General features: G+C 51.4%; 1 long non-coding RNA gene across 3 annotated transcripts; it reads left to right on the forward strand.

The window, feature by feature from the left end:
* The first annotated feature begins 5,539 nt into the window (after positions 1-5,539).
* Positions 5,540-7,722, forward strand: LOC125720545 (uncharacterized). 3 transcript variants are annotated; one of them, XR_007385495.1, is made up of 3 exons: positions 5,540-5,928; positions 6,045-6,498; positions 6,697-7,722. It is a non-coding gene; the product is annotated as an uncharacterized LOC125720545 (long non-coding RNA). The 3 variants fall into 3 exon arrangements; XR_007385496.1 differs by having other exon boundaries at positions 6,074-6,498; XR_007385497.1 differs by having other exon boundaries at positions 5,540-5,870.
* The last annotated feature ends 4,871 nt before the right edge of the window (positions 7,723-12,593 follow it).

Genomic DNA, 12,593 nt, shown 5'->3' on the forward strand with positions numbered 1-12,593 from the left:
TAATCCGCTGCGGCTTCCCGAATCGCACGTGTGTCAGTTGCTCGCGACAGGAAGCCGGCCGGGTGGCCCTGTGCGTGGAGCTGGGTCAGAGGAGTATTTAAACAGCAGGGGCAGGGGGTCCGCGGCAAAGGTCTGCATTGGTTAACAGTCGCTTTCATGTCCAACAGAGGGCAAAAGACACGTAAAAAAAATTTCCTGGGGTCTTAATTCCTGTGAATGTATCGGATCTGAAATTCCAACGGTGACACTGGAAGCACTGGGAAGGCCTGAAATGGGGGGGGGGGGGGGTGACACAGGACAGCACCCACCCCACTAACCAACAAGAGCAGACACGTGGAACGGGAGTGTAGTGGTGGGGGCGAGGCAGCTACAGCCAGCCTCCTGGGGGGGCGGGCGATCACACCACTGAGCTGGAGATATCCCAGTCTCTGCCTGACAGGTCACACGGAGCACAGCAAAAAGCACGGCTTACCAGAAACATCTGTCACACACATACACTCGTACATGACATGTCACAGCCATCCAGAAAATCTCTCAAATACCCAACATCTCCTAAATTCATACACACGGTATTCTGTCTGTATCACACACACATCTTCTGCCAAACTGAGGACTTAAAGCGAGGCTAGACCCCCAATTTGATCTACCCAGATGGGCCATACTCCAGGAAATATCAGAAGGGCGCCAAAATAACACACAATCAGCAGACAGACATCTACAAAGCCTGTGTGATCGAGACGCGCTCTTTGTAACTGGGAGCAGACCGAACTGCTAAAGAGCAAAGGGATGAGAAGATTTTTTTGTTTAAAAAAACCATCAAACCTGGCTGCCTCTTTCTGGGAATTTGCCCGCAAACTTAGTTTCGTTTAAGACAGGAGAGGAAAAGACAAAGAGTGTGCCCATCAAACACGAGGCCGTTCAGTGCCCAAAGTTATGCAGTCGGAGCCTGTACCGGTGAAATCCCTCACCACTCACCATTCCTCTCATCAAAAGACTGAGGTACCCCAGCGAGTCCGTATTTCACACCAAGCAAATATGCAGGGCCAGGCATGTGACCAGTAGGAGCGGCATCATCATTCACTGGAGTGCGGCACTCTGCCAGAGCTGCTCCGATAGGGAGATCTGGCTGTGCATGTGAGCTGAAGCCATGTAGAACGAAATCTTCAGACGAAACTGACAGCTAAGTGGAACTGCTAAATGTCAATGCATGTGGAGAGTGTGAGGGTGCTCCCCGGAGAGCGGCAGACCATGCCCAGGAGGAGATGGGAGAAGTGTCACCCTGAAGAAGCATGTCCCACATGTGGAAGCCACTTGGGTTTAGGGAATCTCCACTGCAACTCCCCGAAACCTATTCGAAGATTCCTAATTCTTTCTTTTTCCCTTAGAGCTGTACATCTGTGATGAGGGCAGGGCTGTGGTGTCACACCTCCAGAGCCGCGGGCTCAGTTCTCTGCCCGTCTCTGTCCTCCTGGAGTTCATGTGGGTTCCCTCCACGTGCTCCGGTTACCTCCACATTCCTCTGGTTTCTCCTGTTGTCCAAAAGTAGTTCAGATGAATTGGTGCCTCTGAACTGTCTGCATAGCGTGCATATGCCCTGAGATGGACTAACTGTCAGGGTCCTCTGCCCTGTCGTCCTGGGGGAGGATCCAAGTTCACCACAACCCAGTGCAGTACAAGCAGTTATGGAAAACGGATGGATGAAATTTATCACGATCTTCTCCCTTCTCATAATTTTATATTTAGACTTCCCCTACTTTGAAGCTGGGTTTCTTATATTTTACTACAGAGGAATACAAAACAAAGGACAAAAAGGAAAATACACACAACAAATAAGAGACCAGGGAAGGCCTCCCAAGTTCTTTCCAGCATGTAGTCTGTGGTCTAAGCCAAAGGCACAGCCGGACCCTTGCAGAGACTTGCACCAGCAACCGTCTGCTCCCGACTGCATCCTGAACCATTTTATGTCAGTTACATGTACAGCTCTGGAAAAAAATAAGAGACCACAGCAAAATGATCAATTTCACTCATTTCTCAATTGATGGGTTAAGCGCCTGTATAAAATACGTTTTTTTTTTTTTTTTTTGCAAACTGCAGCCTGGATCTTCTCTGTTTCTCATTAATGAAGGGCTTCTTCCTTACTTTGTGGGACTTCAGTGCTGCTTCTAGGAGCCTGTTGTGAATTGTCCTAGCAGTGCACTTCACACCACTTAATGTATCCCTTTCTTTCTGAAGGTCACCTGAGGTCATCCTCCAATTTAGGAGGCGCTGCCAAAATAATTTGACGGTCGTCTCTAGCATAGAAAAGTTGCTTCTGCCCTCTACCTGACTGGTTTTTGGTCATTGGTGGTCTCCCCTGCCTCTCCTTCTTCTTGTGTACTGCTGTCTTAGAAACGTTGAGCCATGAAGCATCCTGCCGGCAGAACCAGGATTAAACCAGAATTTTACAGATTTTTAAAAAAAAATTTATATACTGGCCTCTTCATTTTTTCCAGAGCAGTAGCTTCTTTCTTGACAATCTCTTCTGGAAGGTTTCACAGTGTTTACTCATTTTTCAGCTGGATTTTTAGGTTAAGTACCTTTTTGAGGGTACAACAGAAGCAGCCCTCTTGGGAGCGTAATTTCCGCTCGCTGTCCTTAATCACTGCGCTGCCTGCCGAGCCCCTGTAACCAGCTCCCTTCTGGAGTCAGACGAGGCGTGTGCCATCTACCCTGCCAGCTACTTGGGAGGACCTTTCAGGACTCTCTGGGTTCAGCGACGACTTCAAGCGGGGCCCCAAGACGGCGTCATATCCCATTTACATGAAGTATGACACCACATCAGAGCTGTCAGTGGCGCAGTGAGTTCTCGCCACGGCAACGCGGCCTGGAGGAGAGCCTGCAGGGTCCTCGTGGGATGAGCGGCATCTCAGGGCTGCGTGGCAGACAGCAGGAAAACGTGACGTGCATGGATGCAGCAGTACCACCCTTCTCCTCCCTCCGTCTCCATCTGCCCACCCCTCCACAAAAAGCAAAGCCGCTGACACGCTCGCCTCGCCGCCAAATGCGTCCCGCTTAGACGCAGGATTCGGAGACCTCGAGGATCCTTGGTACGTTTCTGCAGGAAAGTCATGTGACACATTCTGTTTTTCAATCGGTACATTTAAACATCCTTTAAATTATTTCTCATCAGCTGAGGTGATAGAGCTGGGAGGATACTTATATATAGTCATTTATCAATCAGAAACAAGCCATTTCATTTTCTTTTCTTGTAGCCTTTTGACAGAACACAAAAAGAATATTAAAGGTTTACAAACCACGAAATTCAGGTCTGGTAACACTTCAGCCATGAACAGGTGCGATAAACAGTCTACATCTAAATCCCCATAATTTTCAACTGTTACCTTTGGGAAAGGTTGCCTTTTCATCACTGACGTTTGAATGCAAGCTGTCAGTAGGCAAACATTCATTGCTGACGCAGACTCCCACACACAGTAGCTATTCCAGACATTCCGCCACCCATTTGTGAAGCAGGTCTCGCCATTTGCGTGTCACCTTCTCTGCTCAAATGCGTCGACGGTGTAGTTGTCAGTCTCATCCTAGCGTGTTGTGGACCCTTGACACCTCCACTACGCTAGAGGCCGCTGCCTTCCACTTTAGTACTGAAATAACCGACGACAACTAGTGTGTGTTACGCACATTGAACTAGCATTGTGTGAGTCTGTTCCCACTGATGTGCTAAACCTAGGTATAAGAAGAGAAGGTGGCGTCCAGAATGACAGTCAATCCGCCAATATTCAGCTTTACTGATGCAGTCCAAGCAGGGGCATCTTACCTTCTCGGGTATCAATGTAAACACTAAAACCTCCAATAAAATATTCAGTGCAGACATTTTTTTATAACACAGATAAATTATTGACAATGTATGGGAATGTACTTGAGTGCATAGTATCATGAGTCTAAAGATATTTCAAAGCTTCTTTCATCTCCATTTCAATTGTGCAAAGGCTCTGAGCGAGATCCCAGGGGACATGTGAATCAAAGGTGGATCGATTTTTTGAGGCATAACCCCCTTCTTCCGTCGCTGCCGCCTCATGAATCGGAACAAACCGGTTTAGGGGAACGTGCTCCTCTGCTGAATCTGGGTTGGTTTTTGGCACAGGAACCTTGAAATCAAACATTTAGAAGGGTGAAAAACTTTTGGTAAAAAAAGACTCTGAATCTTCTGTCCAGCCCAGTCCTTGTTGGCTGTCACTGTTTGCTTCTCCCAAAAATCAGCCCTGTCGTTCATCAGGAATGGAAGATCGGCAGGAGCCCAACGGTCTAGGAGAACACAAAACAGCCCGAGGCCGAACGGCCCACATTGGGGCCCCGTTGAAGTCAACGGACGAAAGCTTAACCAATCTGATTAGTTGAGAAACTTTGGTCATTGCCCTAATTGGTTGAGTGCCTGCAAGCCCCTTGCATGCCGGGGAACTCGGGATCACGGCTTCTGGGGAAGCGCCTGACAGTAAATCCGAGTGGCGTGACTTGACGGCATGACACTAACACCGTCATGTGTCAGTGCGGCGTGCTCCGGGGCGCATGCTGCAAAGGGTGTTGGAAACACACCGTTGGCTTGACAGAATCTAACCTTTTTGTTTTAGAGGTTTTGGGACACAAACATTGGAAGGATCTCTGGGGTCGGCTTTGTCTAGCTCCTGCTTGCAACACGCAACTGTCAAGGAAGATGTAGGCCCGTAAAGATAGTCCTGACTCGCTGTGTTCGCCGTTACCCAGCACCATTTGGCAGTCGCCTCAGGGTCTCTTTGGGGAAAAGAATTATAGCGCGTTGACTAACCGCCTGGTGCCCTTTGCCCCGCCATGACAACGGAGCAGGACGGTGCCTTTTCCGAGTCCACAACCTGTCACATTTTTTAATCTTAGACAATTATAAGCTGGAGAAGCGTCGTGTCCAATTGCTGTTGGCCACCCTGCCGCAGCCCCCGCCCGTAGGTGATCCGCACACTCGGCCACACTCCCCCACGCTGGGAGGCCGGCAGGCGCAGGCTACCAATTTATGACATTTTCAATAAGCGTCCCTCCCTGAGAACAGGAAGTGGAAAAGTGCTGCAGAAATGATCATCATTACACACTTATCCCCGCGTGTCCGCGGCGAGCCGTGTCAGCTGTCAAGCGCTGCAAATAAAGAGCTGACAGTCAGTGTAGTTTCCAGCCGAGCAGTTTGGTGGAGACGTCGCTGATGATCTCTGAAAGTTGCAGCGTGCCTCCCCCCACCCCCCATTTTTTCGCATGGCGACAGCCTGATTTCGAGATAGGCGGGCCTAGAGTGTCAGTCATGAGAGCTTTTGGCTCCTGTCAGCCCAGGGAACATCCCGGCCCTCCAGACAGGCTGACCCTCAGGGGCCCGTCGGGTTTGTTCTCAAGGTCGTTCCCGCCCAGGCAGCTTGTGCGCAAATCACGCTGCCTCTCAGAGCCAAACGATATCCTTTAATAACCCCCCCCCCGACTGCCCCCCTGTTCTAAAGTCGTCCGGAGGACTGGCTGCTACTGAGCCGGCCTCCTGCCATAACAGAAATGTGCCACGAGAATGGCAGGGTGGCGGGGAAAGCTGTCCGGGTGGTCGGCACGGTGATCATACAGTAAGACAACAAAGGAGGGGAGAAAAGAGAAGAGGCACTGAGTCAACCGGGACTCAGGAAAGTGGAAGATATGGACGTGACTGAACTTCTGCTGAAACTTCATGGACTGTCTGTTACGCTCTGAGCACAGCTTGTGGTCTGGACGTGCTCAGCAGATGACTCAAGGTCTGCACATGCTCAGAGGATGACTCGAGGTCTGGACATTTTCAGAGGACAGTTCAAGATTCAAGCATGTTCAGAGGGCAATTTGAGGTCTAGGCATGTTCAGAGGACAGTTCAAGGTTGGGGCATGTTCAGAGGGCAATTTGAGGTCTGGCCATGTTCAGAGGGCAATTTGAGGTCTGGGCATGTTCAGAGGGCAATTTGAGGTCTGGGCATGTTCAGAGGGCAATTTCAGGTCTGGCCATGTTCAATGGGAAATTTGAGGTCTGGGCATGTTCAGAGGGCAATTTGAGGTCTGGGCATGTTCAGAGGGCAATTTGAGGTCTGGGCATGTTCAGAGGGCAATTTGAGGACTGGGCATGTTCAGAGGGCAATTTCAGGTCTGGGCATGTTCAGAGGGAAATTTGAGGTCTGGGCATGTTCAGAGGGCAATTTGAGGTCTGGGCATGTTCAGAGGGCAATTTGAGGACTGGGCATGTTCCGAGGGCAATTTGAGGTCTGGGCATGTTCAGAGGGAAATTTGAGGTCTGGGCATGTTCAGAGGGCGATTTCAGGTCTGGGCATGTTCAGAGGGCGATATCAGGGCAATCTGTTCATAGGAGGGCAGTCTGGAGCATTCAGGACATGGCAACAAGTTCAAAACCCCTAAGAGCCTTGTGTTGTACTTTGGAACAATGCACTTCTCCTGAATTACTTTAGCAAAATATCTAGTAAATAAGTAAGTCATTATTTAATTCACTTATTTATTATTATTGACTTAGTAATAATTGTTGTTGTTGTTGTATTTATTTATTCGTTTGTTTGTTCATTATGCGGATGTCAAACGCTGACTGTGCAGGTTGTGTGCTACAGGTGGACTTATTGTTCAGTTGGTCTAACTCTTGCTTTTATTCCGGTGTCCTGCCACCTTTGTCAGGCCTGACTCACAGTGACATCCAGCCAGTGGCCGAGAGAAAGGTCACCTGGACGAGAGCCACTCTTCACAGAGCCTTGAGAGGCTTTCAGGTCCGTCGGGATGAGCGCGTGCACAATAAATGGCGTCTGAAGAAACCACAAGGGCCCTTCGAACCTCATCGGGAAGGACGGGCACGGAAAACAGAAGCTTCCTGAGATCGCCTCTCCTGGGCCTTCAACAAACTCTGTGAATCCTGAGGTAATATTCTGCTGATCAATTATTCTTTATCTTCATTTCCAAGGTTGGAGACGATAGAAATGTCAGGCACCGGCACCACATGTGGTCCTGGCTCTTCTGTGAGACAGACTCCTTCTGAAATTCTAATTTGGAATGACCTCATGTAAGGATTCCGTGACACGGCCCCAGAAGTCTCCTCTAATATCCTAAGACGCTGGACTTCAGAGCGACTCGCCTGATTCCACCGTGGCAGCGCATGACTGGCAGGGGGACGCGGCAGGAATGTAAAGCTGAGAGTCGGGCCGCACATGGTGCTGTTTGTAGTGTTTAATTTCCTTCTAAATGATCAACAATCTGCTTAACAAGAACGGAAAGGAAAAACACGCAGGAAAAAAAAAACATGACAATTGTAATGAAAGAAGACTTTTGATTTCTCTGTCATGCTTTCCGTTTACAGTACAGAAAGCTTATGAGGACTTCCTGTTTTGTCTGATATCATTAGTTATTTTATTCAAACTCAATGCAGACTTTTTGCCTTGTTTTGATGAAGTGCTTGCGAACAATGAGCAGAAGGTAATACATCATTTTCATTTATCCTTGTCATGTTGACTGCTGATCCCCCTGTGGAGCACGATGTCTCGCTGGCTTTTGTTGTTGTAGGCCGAACCCCCCCCCCCCCCTCCCAGCTCTCTGGGTGTCTAATATATGCTTCACCCGGAGCTCATGAACTCTCTCTCCCTGCTCCCATCTGATTGGCTGAATGCATGCTGGTCCTCAGTAATCCTCCAGTAAGAATTGTTCTCAACCGGTCTCACATGGTTAGATCATGTTGGTTAAATAAACATTATATTAATAACTTGACCATATGGACTAGGTCATAACATCTGCTGGAGCTCTAGACCGAGGTAATTTTATCCATTAGTTGCAACTTAGATTCGCATCTCTCCATGGCGCCACACTGTGGTGAGCTGGAGTACCCTACCCTTAATCTGATGCTGCACTGGGCCGTACTGGACCATTCTATTCCTGATCGGTCATCCCTGCGAATGTAATTCACTGTATCCGTCAGCCGTGCCACGGAGGAAATTTTTCATGAGTGGCCTTAAATGGGGGAATGAAGGGTAGCCCTTCAACATGAAGCCAACCATGAGATCCATGTGAACCGAAACCCTGGCACCAGACCAGCATCAGGAGCCGCAGAAACACCAGATGCTTGCAGGACGTTCTGAGAAGGTTCACCAGTGGAGGGAAGTCTCCAGGCGACCGGCACTGTGAAGGCGGCCGTCCTGCGTGCCTCTGTCTTCAGAGGTGACCTTCCTCCAAAGCCTCTCTCTGCTCTTACTTTCATGCTTCTTGCGGCTCTGATGGGCTGCTTTCAAGCCACATGCACAGTAGGAGTCTTAGACCTTTATTTTTATGGGACGTGCATTCAGACGGATTCACGGTGCTTAACATTCAGCCACACTCCAGCTTTTCGAAATATGAAATTCCGGTCTTCGGAAGAGCCCGGGTCATCTGTCCATCTTCAGACCAACCGTGGGCAAATGAAATGATGATAAAAGAAGAAGAAGAAAAGTATTGCAATATCACGTTAATTAAACAATCTGTCAGCCAGCTATACATTTAGGGGACGGGGGAAGGGTGTTTCGGTCGCGATGCAGCTGAATTCTGATACCTCTCAGCTCAGCCCACTGATCGCGAGTGAAACGGCTAGGGGAAAGGATTTTAGGAGCCAGGGTCACACAGAGGTGGGCCGGGACGCATCTTCTCCTGGGGGCCGCCTCTGCATTCCTCGCACGGACAGCAAAGACCCCCTCTCCGCCATGATCCGAGCTTACCGGCTTGGACCGCCTCCCAGCTGCCTAAAGATAGAGTCTGAAATGAAAAGTTTGGATCCTATATATAACCCCGGCCCTGGCAGTCATCGGCGAAAATGAGATTTCAATCTTACCAAGGTGACAGTGAGCTGGGGGGGCCCACGAGACCCTATTTTCCGTCTCTGGGGGGGGTTCCAGCGCCTCTCCCCATCTGATAGCACCATGACTTCCCTGCGGCTGAAAATTGGCGCTCTCCCAATGGTGGCGGTGGGGGGGGGGAAGTCAGATCGTGCGCGGCAGGGTGGAGGCGGGGGTCACCATAAGCTGCTGTGTGGCCAACCAGATTAAGCTCCATCCCCCATACTATGAACTTTGAATAAATATGCACAACTCAGAGCTAGGATGCTGCAGTGATCAATTTGTGCATAGTTCCTTAGCAAAGTTTTTTATTCAAAATTTCTTGCACAGCCTAAAGACTTAAACCTTCCTCATGGAGCTGGATGTTTCATAGCACAACTTCAGGCTGCAGATCTCCCTCAAGGGTACAACAGCCGACACCTTCAGACCCACAGGAACATCCAGGACCAGGCAACAAACCCTTGGTGAGCCAAATATTCTTCTCAAGGTCTCTAGGTCAGGCAAGGGTTTGAGAGCGTGAGGGAACACCTGCCCCCCAGTATAAAATGTAGCTCATTCAGTAGATCTGTGCTGTGGTACAAGGGCCTGCATGGAGATTTGCGTGATAAGAAGGTCTAATGGCAGCAGATAGAGTTATACCCAATATATAAACATAAATAAAGGACAGAAAAAACCCACACAGCAGATAGTCGACAGCCCGCGCGCTCACACGCACGTACACGGCAGATAGTCCACAGCCCGCGCGCTCACACGCACGCACACGGCAGATAGTCCACAGCCCGCGCGCTCACACGCATACACACGGCAGATAGTCCACAGCCCGCGCGCTCTCACGCACGCACACGGCAGATAGTCCATAGCCCGCGCGCTCACACGCACGCACACGGCAGATAGTCCACAGCCCACGCGCTCACACGCACGCACACGGCAGATAGTCCATAGCCTGCGCGCTCACACGCACGCACACGGCAGGTAGTCCACAGCCCGTGCGCTCTCACGCACGCACACGGCAGATAGTCCATAGCCCGCGCGCTCACACGCACGTACACAGCAGATAGTCCATAACCCCCGCGCTCTCAACACATACACAGCAGATAGTCCACAGCCCGCGCGCTCACACGCATGTACACAGCAGAGAGTCAACAGCCCGCACGCTCTCATGCACGTACACAGCAGATAGTCCACAGCCCGCGTGCTCACACGCACGTACACAGCAGAGAGTCAACAGCCCGCACGCTCTCATGCACGTACACAGCAGATAGTCCACAGCCCGCGTGCTCACACGCACGTACACAGCAGATAGTCCACAGCCCGCGCGCTCTCACGCACGCACACAGCAGATACTCCACAGCCTGCGCGCTCTCACGCACGCACACGGCAGATAGTCCACAGCCCGCGCGCTCTCACGCACGTACACAGCAGATAGTCCATAGCCCGCGCGCTCACACGCACACACACGGCAGATAGTCCATAGCCCGCGCTCACACGCACGTACACAGCAGATAGTCCATAGCCCGCGCGCTCACACGCACGCACACGGCAGATAGTCCATAGCCCGCGCGCTCTCACGCACGCACACAGCAGATAGTCCACAGCCCGCGCGCTCTCACGCACGTACACAGCAGATAGTCCACAGCCCGCGCGCTCTCACGCACACACACGGCAGATAGTCCACAGCCCGTGCGCTCACACGCACGTACACAGCAGATAGTCCATAACCCCCGCGCTCTCAACACGTACACAGCAGATAGTCCACAGCCCGCGCGCTCACACGCACGTACACAGCAGAGAGTCAACAGCCCGCACGCTCTCATGCACGTACACAGCAGATAGTCCACAGCCCGCGTGCTCACACGCACGTACACAGCAGATAGTCCACAGCCCGCACGCTCTCACGCACGCACACAGCAGATAGTCCACAGCCCGCACGCTCTCACGCACGCACACAGCAGATATTCAACAGCCCGCACGCTCTCACGCATGCACACAGCAGATACTCCACAGCCCGCGCGCTCTCACGCACGTAAACAGCAGATAGTCCACAGCCCACGCGCTCACACGCACGTACACAGCAGAGAGTCAACAGCCCGCGCGCTCACACGCACGTACACAGCAGATAGTCCATAGCCCCCGCGCTCTCAACACGTACACAGCAGATAGTCCACAGCCCACACGCTCTCACGCACGCACACAGCAGATAGTCCACAGCCCGCGCGCTCACACGCACGTACACAGCAGATATTCAACAACCCGCGCGCTCTCACGCACGCACACAGCAGATAGTCCACAGCCTGCACGCTCTCACGCACGTACACAGCAGATATTCAACAGCCCGCACGCTCTCACGCATGCACACAGCAGATAGTCCACAGCCCGCACGCTCTCACGCACGTAAACAGCAGATACTCCACAGCCCACGCGCTCACACGCACGTACACAGCAGATAGTCCACAGCCCGCGCGCTCACACGCACGTACACAGCAGATAGTCCATAGCCCACGCGCTCTCAACACGTACACAGCAGATAGTCCACAGCCCGCGCACTCACACGCACGTACACAGCAGATAGTCCATAGCCCCCGCGCTCTCAACACGTACACAGCAGATAGTCAACAGCCCGCACACTCTCACGCACGTACACAGCAGAGAGTCAACAGCCCGCACGCTCTCATGCACGTACACAGCAGATAGTCAACAGCCCGTGCGCTGTCACGCATGTAAACAGCAGATAGTCAACAGCCCACATGCTCTCAAGCACGTACACTGTTCATGGGGTAACAGCCATGTCCAAGGAGTCTCAAGGCTGAGGCTGCTGTTGCCGGTAGCCCTGGTACTGTCACCAGTGATAGCCGTGGTGTCTGTGTGTGTGTGTCTATCTGTGTCTGTGTGTATGTCTATGTCTCTGGCTGTCTGTCTGTCTGTCTCTGTGTGTTTGCCTGTCTGTCTGTGTCTCTGTCTGTCTTTGATTGTGTGTGTCTGTGTGTGTGTCTGTTTGTGTGTCTGTCTCTGTGTGTTTGCCTGTGTGTGTGTGTGTGTCTGTGTGTCTGTCTATCTGTGTCTGTGTGTATATCTATGTTTCTGGCTGTCTGTGTGTCTGTCTCTGTCTGTGTATCTGTCTGTCTGTGTGTGTGTCTGTCTGTCAGTCTGTCTGTCTGTGTGAGTCTGTCTGTCTATCTGTCTGTCAGTCTGTCTGTGTGTGTGAGTCTGTCTGTCTGTGTGAGTCTGTCTGTCTGTCTGTCTGTCTGTGTGTCTGTCTGTCTGTCTGTGTGTGTGAGTCTGTCTGTCTGTCTGTCTGTCTGTGTGTCTGTCTGTGTCAGCCAGTCTTACGTTTTTTTCCCATCTTTCCTCTGATCTGTTGAGGCCTCTGAGTTTTACAAACTGCAGGAAAAGTTGGACACAAACAGTGGAGCGGCGCCTCCTTCAGACGCCTTCCTGAAAGTCCCGTGTGGGCCCTGTGCTCCCCCACACACTCTCCCGTCACACACGCCCGCAAAAGGAACACAGAATTTCCGGAATGTGAATGTTTTACCAGCAGCTATAAGTGCCCCTGATACACACTGATGGCTGAGGGTTAGGGTTAGGGTCCAGCTTTCAGGTAGGGGTCAGTGTCTGTCAATCCCGTTACCGTGTGTGTCAGGCCTTCTCACTTGCCCCCCCATTCACAGAAGAACACGTGACATCACAGACGAGAGAGACCCCGGCGGTGACAAAGTGAGGAAGCGGGGG

Source organism: Brienomyrus brachyistius, chromosome 25 (genome assembly GCF_023856365.1).
Source record: "Brienomyrus brachyistius isolate T26 chromosome 25, BBRACH_0.4, whole genome shotgun sequence".
Taxonomy (NCBI): domain Eukaryota; kingdom Metazoa; phylum Chordata; class Actinopteri; order Osteoglossiformes; family Mormyridae; genus Brienomyrus; species Brienomyrus brachyistius.